The 12,426-nt window shown below is 52.9% G+C and overlaps 1 protein-coding gene across 1 annotated transcript in view; it reads right to left on the reverse strand.

Moving 5' to 3' along the window:
* ELL (elongation factor RNA polymerase II) overlaps positions 1-12,426 on the reverse strand; it is a 44,911-nt gene that overhangs the window by 31,969 nt on the left and 516 nt on the right. The gene's annotated exons all lie outside the window — the stretch shown is intronic.

Raw genomic sequence — 12,426 nt, forward strand, 5'->3', positions numbered from 1 at the left:
AAACCCTGTCCCCCCCCCCAGCTTCAAAATTTCCAGAAAGTTTACATCTCTAGCCCCTGATAGTTAAAGCAACCCTCCATGTGCAGAGACGGTCCAGCCCTCAATACCAGTTGCATGCGGGGGAATCAACAGGGGAAAGCTCCGGCCTCTTCTATCCCTGTTGGTGGCTTTCTGAGGGAATCTGGCGCTAGACTAGACGGACCTTTGGAATGATCCTGCAAGGCTACTCTTCCTACCCTTCTGGCAGGACTCAAGGTCCCAACGTTACACAGCAACGAGCGCAAGTCTTAACACGGCTTGGAAGCAGCTGCTTCCCTGATTGCCTGTGGCGAGTCTGTATCCTCTCCAGGTGACCAGGCAGGGAAGAAGTCTGCAAAATTTCTCACTGAGTCGGCACTTTCCTCCACACCTTGCAGGCTGCAAATGGGCTATAGCATAAGGACTGGGCTAGTTTAGATCCTTTACATGGCCTAGGGGATTTCTCTGGACATCAGCAGAGCTGCCTTAAGGCCGGATGGCCCAGCACCAAGCGTGTACAGAGAGGCTGGCAAGCTCTCCAGACAGGGGCTGAGGACAGAGACAAAGTACGAAAAACGCAAACAGCACACGGCGCCTCCAAAGCCCACTAGGGACCCAGGCACAGAGTCCCTCGGTTCGTTACGAAGCACTGTGGCAACCGGCTCTCTCTCGGTCCCCCCTCGAGAGGTCTTCACGGAGCTCCAAGGCAGAGACTGGTGGGTTCATGACACCAGGGCACAAGCTTCCCTCTCACGCTGCTGCACGGCATTTGGCACAGCGGGTGGGAAGACAGCGGGGGGGGGGAGGAGGGGACATGGAGGGCTTCTCAGCCTCCTTCCAACCACCAGGGGAGGCCTTCGTCTTCAGAGAGGCCACGACACCCTCAGTGGAACAGAAATCCCTAAACTAACCAGGTTAAAAGGTCTCCATACTCTTTGCAGATTTCACAAAGTTAACAGCCGGCAAGTTTTTAAAACGGAAAGCTGCAGACCTGCAGGGATCCCTTTGGCATTTCCCCATGGCTGAAGCCAACCCTGATAGGGCAGTGCCCGAGTCCCTGGGTCAGAAGGCACATGGGGAGCTGCCCGAGGCCAAGACAGCTGCGTGATCCAGCTAGCCAAGCCCTCTCCCCTCTGTCTGGAAGGGGCTCTCTGTCGGAGCCCGTGCTCTTGCATTGAGCCCTGGATCCTGGGGCTCCCTCAGCTACCCACCTCTGCTTAGGGACATCCCAAGCCGCCTTACACCCAAAGTTAGATAGACCCTTCATCCACCCGGCTCGAGAATGGCCCTTTGAAGTGGTCTCGCATGGAGAAAGGTGCTTCCCCAACAGCCTCTTAGCTGAGATGGTTTTAACCAGAGACCGATTTAACCCAGAGTTTTCGGCATACAGAGGAAATTGCCACTGCCACCAGTCCTGAACTACAGTCCCTCCGTACCACAAGTGCACGGACACTGCCTGGGAAAGCCAGCTGGCTAAGTCGGGCCTTCACAGCACCCCCACCCCCCCAGAACTTGGGGCTATCAATGGTACTGCCCCCCCCCATCTCCTTCTTCACCACGCACTGTCCCACAACCTGGCTGAGCTGAAGGACCCAGAGGGGAGGTGGGGGGAGCGGTGCCGGAGGGGAGTGAGTGTGAATGGTGAAGAGGCAGCTTTTCCTTCCTCCAGCAATTAACTGTGTGCTGCTGCGGGGGTGGGGTGGGGGAAGAAGCGTTCAGAATATCCAGGAGGCTTTGTGGGATGTGCCAAATGAAGGACCCAGAGGGGAGCAGGCATGGGGGGTGTCAGATGGCAGGGCACCTCGCTAATGGGCACCCTGGTGCTTCACCCAGGTGGTGGCAACTAGCTCCAGCTCTGAAATCCTGGAGGCCCCTGAACCGCCAAGCCCAGTCAGGACAGCTGAGCCAGCAGTGACTTGGTCTCCCAGACTTCTCTGCAAATGCCTGTACCAGGCTGAGCTGCCTGTTCTGGTTGTACACCCCAAGCACAACCTTCCCCTTTCGTGGGTGCGGGCAGAGGTTAAGCCACTGCGCACTGCGCAACATCCACTTCAGCAGTGCGTTCCTGCCTGGGAACTGAGGGCAGGGAGAGGCCCTCCTGACTGCCCTGCCAATCGAAGCTCCTCTGGTGGACACGTGACAGGGGGCCTTTTTGGTGGCGGCCCCACGATTATGGAACAAGCCTCCCCAAGGAAGCGTGCCTGGCCCCCTCACTTTTGATCGTCAGGAAACAGATGAAGACAATCAAAACTGCCGTTCGGCTTGATCTGGGTTGGGTTTTTTTAAATGAAAAGTCCTCATTGGCGTTTTTAAAGCCTGACCTTTTATGCATTTTTTATCATTCTTGTTTTATTTATTCTTCTTCTTGTGTTTTTGGGTTGTTTTATTTCTACGGTAAGCCGCCTTGAGTTCTGCAATGGGAAAAGGTGGTGAGTGAATATTTTAAATAAATAAATAACAGTACTCAGAACGGTCACCCATGGGCCCATATCAAGCGGCCCAACTTCTATTGCTTCACTGGACGCAAACATAAGACACACCTGGGTAAGCACCCGGTTGTCCAGCAGCCCGCTCAGTGACTCCACGAAGCTCACAAACTGGGCAGAATAGGGAGCCCCCCCCCCCAGAGGTAGACTGCTCATGAACAGCTCCTGTTGCAAACAGACCAAGGGCCCCAGTAGTTCAGGGCTGCTACCGCCCCCCACAGCAGCAGCCAGGAGCCCTGTGGCAATTCACAACGTGGGCAGGAAGAGGGTGGATGGCCCATTTTGACTACCATTCCCCATATAAATACTCTGCCAGGAGCTGGACACCACCGTGGAGGAGAAAACTGAGGAGGCAACTTCCTACCATATCTGCAAGGATGTGTGTCAAACCACATCAAGTGTCTGCTAGCTAGCATTTAGACTAAAGAGCCACAGACAAAACACTCGTCATCAGAGTCAAGGCACAGAAAACCTCCCACCTTCGTGTTTATACCATGTCTGAATAACCAAAGTGTAACTTCAGAACAAAGTTTGAGCCCAGTGGCCCCTTTAAGACCAGCCGAGCTTAAATTCTGGGTATACGCTTTTGTGCCTGCACACGAAAGCTTATACCTTGAATAAAACTTTGTTGGTCTTCAGGGTGCCGCTGGATTCAAACTTTGTTCATGTAACTTCGTAAGCTCTCAACAGCCCTGCAAGGTGTATCAGCATCATCCCTCTCCTGAGCTGAAAGGAGTGGACAGTCCAACATCACCTGTAGAGTTGACCGCTGGGGGTGACACTGGAAGGGAGGCTGGGAGCCTTGCCAATAACGGACTTGACCAGGCACCTGGGGTGAATTTAGAGCAGCCTCCAGGCAGCGGGGGGGAGGGGGGGAGCATTTAAGCTGGAAGAGAATTTCCTCTTCTTCGTGTGTCACAATCATTGACAGAAAGAGCATTTGCCTACGTGCAGCGAGACAACCAGAAACTCCGGGGAGACTGCTCAGAAGGCTGCCCTCACTCTCAGACGGCTTCACAAACTGCACGCCTGTTCTTGGGACACTCGGTGCAGGGTGGGGGTGGGGTGGAGTGGAGAGAAGCCAGCTCCTCGCCAAGACTGGACACTCTCCCCCAACTGTCTGAACAAAGTGGAGCCCAGCGGCAGAGAGAAAATGGGAAGAGCATGAGGGGGGCCAGGCCCAGAGGGGGCGCCCCCTCAGACGAGTGGGGAAACGCCAACAATGCGCAGGGGCCAGGCCCAGAGCGGTAAGAAGTGCTCTGGCTGCATCCGCGGCAGCGACTCTTGCCTTGCTCTGCAATCACAGCTGATGTGCAGAAGCAGGCACAGAATCCAGAGATCGCCACAAACGATATAAGCAGGACGAACAGGCAAACAATGTCTGAAGGCACGCGTATTCTTTGGTTGCAGGATTTGGGCTGGAAGGGGAGGGCGTGTCCATGTTTTGTGTGGCTAGGCAGGTATTTTTTAAAATTGGTGTTCCTGTCCTCCCTGTTGATTAAATTCCTGGCTGAGGAGAAGCCAGGATAATTGACAAAAGCCGAGCAGCAGCCCACCCAGGTGCCTCTGGGAAGCACACAAACAGGGAGGGCGTGAATGGCAACCCCCAGCCTCACAATCAGTTAACCCATTGTAACACACAGTGGGCTGGATCCAGCCCCTGCCCTACACTGAGTAATATGAGAAGCCTTCTTCTTTGGAGGAAGAGACACTTCAACTGGAGAAAGGCTCCACGGTAAACACAGGATATAAGAATTATCTAGCGCTGTATTCCATGCTACACAGTCCAAGTATAACCTTGTCTTAAACTACTCCCCCAAAGTTGTGGTTTTCCCCCCTACTGGAAAAAATTAAAAAGATCCTGCGGTGTTTTCGTACAATACATTTTGACGGAGAAAAACGTTGTCTTAAGAAGCATTTCACTCAGTACCAAGAACGTTCCAAAGTGTTTTGTCTTAGTGCATTCCCAAGTATCTTCATTTTTCCATAGGAATAAAGTCCTCTGGGGGGGGGGCAGAGGAAAAGCCCCCAATTCTCCCTCTGAATTCTTCTGTTTCCTTTTCTGGGCCTTCACCTTCTCTCAGGCCTGGCTGCTGCAGGAGTTCCAGGGAGTAGACCATCCATTCAAGTGGCCTCCACATTGGCACACTGGAAGGTGATTTAAAGCAGAGTCTGGACCTCTGAAATGTTCCCACTGTCACCCTTGACCCGCTGCGCACCCCGCGGCTGCGAGGGCAAAAGAGTGCCTGCACCCCATCACAGGCCCCGTCACTCCAGCTGACACTCTGTCCTAACGATGCTGCTCTTCCTGTGGCTTTAAGGCTGGGCCAGAAAGGCCTTGTTCACTGGGGCAAGAGGAAACCGACCCTTCCTAGGGTGGAATGCTGCTGGCCCAAGGCAAGGCCGGATCACTGCTGAGAAGATCACAAGCCCCCAGCTACCCAGGGATTAAGAGGAGGGAGGGGGCCATGGCTCAGCAGCAGAGCCCCTGCTCTGCAAGCAGAATGCCTGGACCTCAAACTGGAGGATTTGGGTGCAAGGCAAACAGCCCTCTGCCCAGAAGAGGCAGTACCCATTAATACCAGTGATGATGGCACCAAGAGTCTGCTCAACTCTGGCTCACAGGCAGCTTCAGATGGTCGCAGGACAATCCTGGTTCTCAAAAGAAGGGGTTTGTGTGAAACTCTGGGCATACTTCAAATCCAGGTCAGATCCCTTCCTCCTGTGTAAACGCCGCATCGCCAACAGTCAGCTCTCCCCTGTTTACAGAAATCGCAGAGGAAACTTGGAAACCAGAACCCACTTCCTTGCAGGACTTATTTTTGTTCCCTGTTTGTTATTACAGGCTGGCTACTCAGTTCCAGCTCAGCTGTACACACCGGTTTGTTATGACAGGATTACGCACTGGGTTGCGCCCACCACCTCCTCCAACGCTCAAAGCTAATTCCGAGAAAGAAAGGAAGGAAGGAAGACAACACGTGTGTGTGCATGCACGCACACACACACACAGAGCTCCAGACAATCCTGCTTATCCCCCTCCACACCAAACTTCGTCAATGCCCACATAATGATATGCAGACAGGAGAGGACACCCCCTGGTCTATCCCCCACCCCCAGTTACCTCAAATCTACTTTTTAGGCCTGGGATTTCACAGAGAAGTTTAGATTCAGGTGGACAGCCGTGCTGGTCTGAAGCAGTAGAACAAAGTTTGAGTCCAGTGGCAACTTTAAAACAAAAAAAAATTCCATTCTGGATATAAGCTTTCGTGTGCATGTACAGAATTAAACTTTGTTCATTTTGAAGGTGCCACCGGACTCAAACTTTGTTCTATAGAGAAGTTTAGCTTTTGTTTCAAAACAAAATGGCATGCTTCTAGCCCTTACAGGCTGTGAACATATGGCAGAAAACACATGAATCATGCTCAAAGCATCAAAACTGGAGAAAACCCGGGGGGGGGGGGCTGAATCCAGTTGTCAGGATCCTGGACTCTCCCGCCAAAGTGTAGAAACAGAATAAATTTACAGAAATGAAGCAAAACTTCAGGGGGACAGAAACTCTAAATTCAGGGCAGCACTACCTATTAATGCAGGGTTGCTAGTAACCATTACTTGGTCACCTGTGGCGAGTCAATATTGGCCCCAGGTGACCAGGCAAGCGCTGGTTTTCCTTTCTAGGAGGGAAGAAGAAGCAGACCCAGAGACTGCAGGAGGAGTTGCAGCCCTCTTCAGAAGACAACTTCCACCTTAAAAAAAGTAAGAGGAAAACCAGGTCCTGCAGGGCTTGGGCAGGATTGCTCCCTGCCTGGTTCCTGAGCTCTGCTCTCTACAGCCTAAGAAGAAGGCAGAAAAAAGACCCATGTATTGTAAAGTGCTGTGCACAGGAAGGGAAGGATGGCTACAGCATGTTCTGGCCCTTGGTACCCTGGGCACCAAAATGGCTCCTGCAGATCAGCTGGCACTCCTCCCCCCCAGGACTCCTGGCTCTGCCCTGCGTGAAATGCAGAAGGGGTGGCAAGGAGGTGCAGAAGGGCATCCACTCTCACCTTCCACTCCCTCCATGTACCAATGGGAGGTTAAAAGTAACATGTTTTGGAGTGGCCATTCCACAAATGTGGCCGGAGAGAACTGCATCAACCGCTCAGCCGGAACTTTCCCTGCACCCTGCTTCCTGCCCCCAACCCAAGCCAACACCGGCCTCTGCACTTGGCAAAGGATGCTGCCAAAAATTTCAACTCTGCCCAAATTCTCTCATTTTATTCCTTTTGTTTCCATCCCTCCTCCCCAAGTTAACCGCTAGCACCAGGTGCAAGGAAGGAGAGCCACGTCCTGGTTTGCTGCCAAGCCCCACAAGCGACTAAACTCAGTTCGGACACAAAATGTAGGCAACCCTCCACTGCTTATCTGAAAAGCCGAGGAGAAGAAGAACCCGCGACTCTCAGCAGAAACGCTGCTTCATGGCCAAGCAAGGGCGGAAGCCTTCCCCCCAAACACAAGGTTAAAGCCTCTTTCGACAGCAGTATTTACACAGCAGTTCCCCCAAGTGCTCAAAGGCGCATGTACCCCTTTGTCAATCTTGTCGACCCTGTAAAGGTCGGGTGTCATTGTCACCCTGGACACAGGGAAGTCGAGGGAAAGGAGATGTGGCAGTTTGAGATCCGAACGGCTGAGTTCAGGCTCACCGGCTGTGCTCTCGGCAAAGAGAGCCGGAGAACAGCATCAGTCTGCAGCTCCATGATTCACAAATGACTAACCGACACCTGTGGGTGCGCAGGATGGGAAGCATTCTTTGTGGATTGGTAACCTGTGGGAGCTTCTGTGGAAGGCTGCTCCAGAAAGAGGGGAGACAAGGGCAGCCTGAAACAGTGGCCTGTGGGCCAGCACCACAAAATTGCCAGAATAACTGAGCAGGAGTAAAAAAGAGCAAGAGTCCAGGAGCACCTTAAAAAATAACAAAATTTGTGGCAGGGAAAGAGGAGGGGGGGGAGGAGGAGGAGGAGGAGGAAGAGGAAGAGGAGGAGGAGTTTGGATTTATACCCCACCCTTCACTACCCAAAGGTGTCTCAGAGTGGCTTACAAACTCCTTTCCCTTCCCCTCCCCACAACAGACACCCTGTGAGGTAGGTGGGGCTGAGAGAGCTCTGACAGAAACTGCTCTTTTTCAAGAACAGCTCTTATCAGAACTACGGCTTGCCCAAGGTCACATCAGCAGGTGCAAGTGGAGGAGTGGGGAATCAAACCCGGTTCTCCCAGATTAGAGTCCGCACACTTAACCACTACACCAAACTGGCTCACTTACTGGACCCCTTACTGCTTCCTACTGATACCGACAAGCTTGCAAAGATCCAAGCCTAGCAATCCCAAACTGAGACTGGGGTGGTGTGGGCAGAGGAGAGCGGCAGATCACTGTGGACCAGCTGGTTTGAGATTTGGGCACCACGGGTGTTTTCAAGGTGCAAAGAGTCGACTGTCTACAAAGCAGCCCCACAGATTACCAAAAAATGCTAGCCCCCTTCCCACAGAAACGCACAAGTGGTCAGGAGATAGGCTTTTATCACCCAGCCACCTTGCGTCAGTGCCAGGCCAGAAAGGGATCTGCGCCCCAAGGAGGGCCTTCTTGCTGAGCCGGCAGCCCAGGGGAAGACTCATTTTGGGATGTCACAACCACCCTCTGCCTCGAGTGACGCAACGGGGCCGTGGTTACGACAGGCCCTGGCACCAGCGTGCAATAGGAGGGAGGAGGGACAACTCGCGGGGCACGCAGACAGGTCTGCCCAGCTGCTGGAGGGAATCACTGGAGAGAGGCTCTTGGGGAAGGTTTAAATATAGGGTGGGGCTGGGCAAAAACACACGAATAAAAGCCAGCCGCACTCTCATGGGCCAGCCCTCCCCTTTTTGCAGAGGCAGCATTGAGGTGGCGGCTGCAGCGACACACGCAGCAGTGGGATCTTTGCTAGTTCCTAGATATCTGAGTAAAACCTGACAGACTGGCCTCACCGCCATGAAGGCCTGAAGCAGGATCCGGCCACCTGTTTGGCCCCCATACACACAACAGCTGTGACGCAGCCTCCTCATCCGGGTGGGCCTAGGGCTCCCGCCACCTCAAAGAGGGTGCCAAATGCAATAATGCTCATGTGCAGCCATCTGAGGAGCAGCGTTTTGCTCGAAGCCTAGGGGGAGCCCATTTTGCCCCATAGCCTGCAGGGGGTGCCCAATGTGGGATAGTGCTATGTTTTCCAACCTACCCCCACTGCCTGCTTAGCCTTTAGTCCCACCTTCAGAGTAGCTACCTGGCTGGCACCCAGATGGCTAGTTTCCCCCATTTTCTGAGGACTCAGCAAAAGCTTAGAAGACATTATCAGGAAATTGCAGTCTCAAGGACCAAATGCACGTGCAAGGACCAGCCAAACAGACAAGTTTTCAGCCTGGTGCTTTACCGCAGTCTCAAGGACCAAACGCACGTGCAAGGACCAGCCAAACAACAGACAAGTTTTCAGCCTGGTGCTTTACAAAGATGTTATTAGGTTCAGCTGGGTTGCCATGGTAGCCTGAAGCAGCAGAACGAAGTTTTGAGTCCAGTGGCACCTTGAAGACCAACAAAGTTTAATTCTGAGTGTAAGCTTTCATGGACTCAAAAGATGCTATTGCTTAGGCGTCTGTGCTTTAACAGGCAAGGTTTCTACTCTGTTTTATAAGCAGCCTGGTAAGTTATGAAACCCACTAAAACACTTAGATATGTACGCAAATACAGTCACTTATATATTTAGATACTACATCAAAATTTACAAAATTTATATGCAAGGCATATTAGCCAGAACAATACAATATCTCAGTGCTATATAATAGAACAATACAAATTGCAATGCTGTTAGCCAGAACAATCATTAGAATATTGCTAATCCATTACAGGTACGTTTTTTACAAGTTCAAGTTTCAAGTTTACAAAGCAGCTGGCTTTGGCTTGGTTTCGTGTCAAAACTTCATCAGAAGCAGAACAATTTATATTGTGTCATAATATCTGATAGTTTGAAATGGCACCTTTCTGGTTTCTAGAAGCACCTTCTTCTTAAGGATTGCTACAATTAGTATTGGGACTAGCCCTCAATTCCCATGAAGACTTCTCATATTCGACCTGTCTGTATACTGCTAAGCTTAGAGGCCAAGAATGTCTCCAGTTTCCCCCAGTTTGTTGTTTTTTCTTTGTCTTAGTACTGGGAGGTCTGTTTTTCTTGTTCAAGTTATAAAACCCGGCAGGGAATTCACCAGTGTGGTGGGTGAAGATATCAGGGCAACTGCAGAGCACTTTTATCAGAGCAGCACTGAATTATCCACTGCAGAAGCCCTTCCTGGTCTCAGATTCAGGTGGGGCCGCTGTGTTGGTCTGAAGCAATAGAACAAAGTGCATACACACGAAAGCTTATATCCAGAATTAAAACTCTGTTGGTCTTAAAGATGCCCCTGGACTCAGACTTTTTCCTGGTCTCAGATGGTTCTTGCAGAGGCCTTGGCTGCACGGCCTCCTTGGTCAGGACTCCAGAGAGGGCAGACACTGAACCGAAGTTCAGGCCAGAGCGCCGCTCTGTCACCCAGGGGAAACCCGATTCTGGTCCCTGAGGCCCAACCCAGTGCTCCGAGAGCAGCACAAGCTAATGCCACACAAGAACAAACCAAAGTTTGGACGCCCGACTGGGAGCTGCAGCCAGTCCCAGATCGTCCCTCCGTGACACGCGCAGATACAAACCCCTGAACAAGGCTGGAGTCCAGCCAGGCACCTTTAAGACCAACAAAGTTCTATTCAAAGTGTTAAGCTTTCCTGTGCAAAGCACGCTTCTTCAGACGAACACTTCATAGCCACATTCACACAACATTCGACAAGTAGAAGGTGTGAAAAGGCCTCTGCCCATGTCGAAAGGTCAGGTGCTTCTCAATGGTCCAGGCTCCAATTTCAAGTCGGCAAGCCCATAAGACTTCTCCTGACCTGTCTGTCAGTCCCGTGGCCAGAGGAAGCGTACCCACAAAGTACCTCCCCGGTAGCAAATACTCCCAGGCCCCTGTCTGCAACACAAATGTGCAGCAGAGCTTGATGTGCCTCCACCCAGCCGCAGGGGGGGATGCATGGCAGGCGGGCATGAGGGGCAGCAGATTCCCTTCTTCGTGAGGAAAATTAACTCACTCACGCAGCATTTGACACAGCAGAGGTCTTCTCAGACCAGAGCTAGAGACATATGTTGGCGAAAAGCACCCTGTTCCCCCCTGCCCCCGCTCACCCAGAAGCCGGAGAACACTCCTCTGGCGGCCGTGGTGTGAGTGAGCCCAGGCTCGGTTGATCAGTGCCGCAAGGATGCAATTAGCTTGAACCCTCCTCCTGGCTCAGCCGAGGCCCAGTCTGGGTAACCCCACACCCCAGGGTTAAAAATAGAGCCAGGAGGAGGCAGCTGCGCTACCAGGAGTCCGGCAAGCACGATGTGACTCCTGACCCACCTCGGGGTGAGAACAGGCGAGGGCATGAGGGCGAGCCCCAGGCAGAACGGGGGGGGGATGGGGTTTTTCTGCTTTGGAGGTATCACAGAGGTATCACAGACTCATCCCCCCCACCCCAAGCAAGAGAATCAACAAAGCTGCCACTTTCCCCATTCAAGCTTCAGTCCTTCTTTCCAAGAGTCCATGCCCACCCACCAGAAGCAAAGCCTCAGAAATGCAGGGTGCTTGACCCCCCCCCACCCTTTCAAGCCAGGGTCTCGGCCCACAGGCTCCTCAGAAGTCCCACTTCGACACCAACGCCCAAGGTAAGGGACAGAATTCATCAGCTGGCCACGCCTGGGGGACGGGGGGAGGAGAGCGAGTCCATCATTCCCATCTTGGGAGACATGCGAAAGGCCACGGGCCAGGAGAACAGGCCTGAACAAGTGCTACCACGTAAACCCTTTACCCCAGTCGCAACTCTCAGCGTACCCAAATGGAGAATGCACACTTTAAAGTTATGCAGGCAGCGGTGGTGGGGGCACATGGCACTCAGAAGGTGCTTCTGCAAGGGACATGAAGCACCAGCTTGTGCCTTCCACCGGAACACTAAATTTAATAAAGACGGCAAATGCAGCCCTGAAATGGGCTCCTCATAGCCTGTGTCACACCAAAGCCTGCTCCGGCCTTCACTGTGAGTTAAGAGCCAGGCCGCCTGTCAAGCAAGATCCCCCACAGCTCATGGGCCACCGCAGCCCAGGCTTGGGGGATTCCCTGTAAAGGACACTCCATATCCTAGAGAAGAGCCATTCTTCTTGTTTCTCCAGCCCCCCACCCCTTGACGGGAGACTCAAGGCTGAATTACCTGGGCATGCAGGGGACTCAGGCGCCCCTCTTCTCTCTTATTCCCTCCCCCCCCCACAATCTGGTCCTTCACTGCAAAAAGGGTATGTGTGTCTCCCACTTTGAGCCCCCCATCACCCTGAAGCTTCCCTATTTCAATAAACTGCCTGCCCTGAAGAAAAGCTGCAAAACCCCTCAGCACCAACAACACCCCTCCAGTACCTCCCCAGCCCAATTTCCACTATGGGGGAGGGGTGTCTCTCCAAAGTTTGTTTTCCCCCTACTTAGCCCCCATTCACTCAAGCTAAAATCCTGACAAAAACCCCCCCCCCACAATTCTGGCAATCTGTGGTGTTGCAGGAGGGATCTTCAACTGGCCGTCAGGAGTGCCTGACTCAACGCCCCCTTATTCCTCTCCCCCCACTCCTCTATATGAGGGGCTCCCCGGATCTCCTCCACACACACACACCCCTTATCAAAGGGAGACTCGCAGCCAGAGGTGGGGAGGGGAGGGGGCTGTTTCCTGGTATCCGACTGTCTTTCCAAAGTGCTCTCCTCCCACTATTTACGGGGGGGGGAAGCATCTCCTTCCCCCCTCCCCTGCCCCAGGCCCCACCCCTTT

The sequence above is a fragment of the Gekko japonicus genome, unplaced genomic scaffold, assembly GCF_001447785.1.
Source record: "Gekko japonicus isolate JY-2015 unplaced genomic scaffold, Gekko_japonicus_V1.1 scaffold953, whole genome shotgun sequence".
Lineage (NCBI taxonomy): Eukaryota > Metazoa > Chordata > Lepidosauria > Squamata > Gekkonidae > Gekko > Gekko japonicus.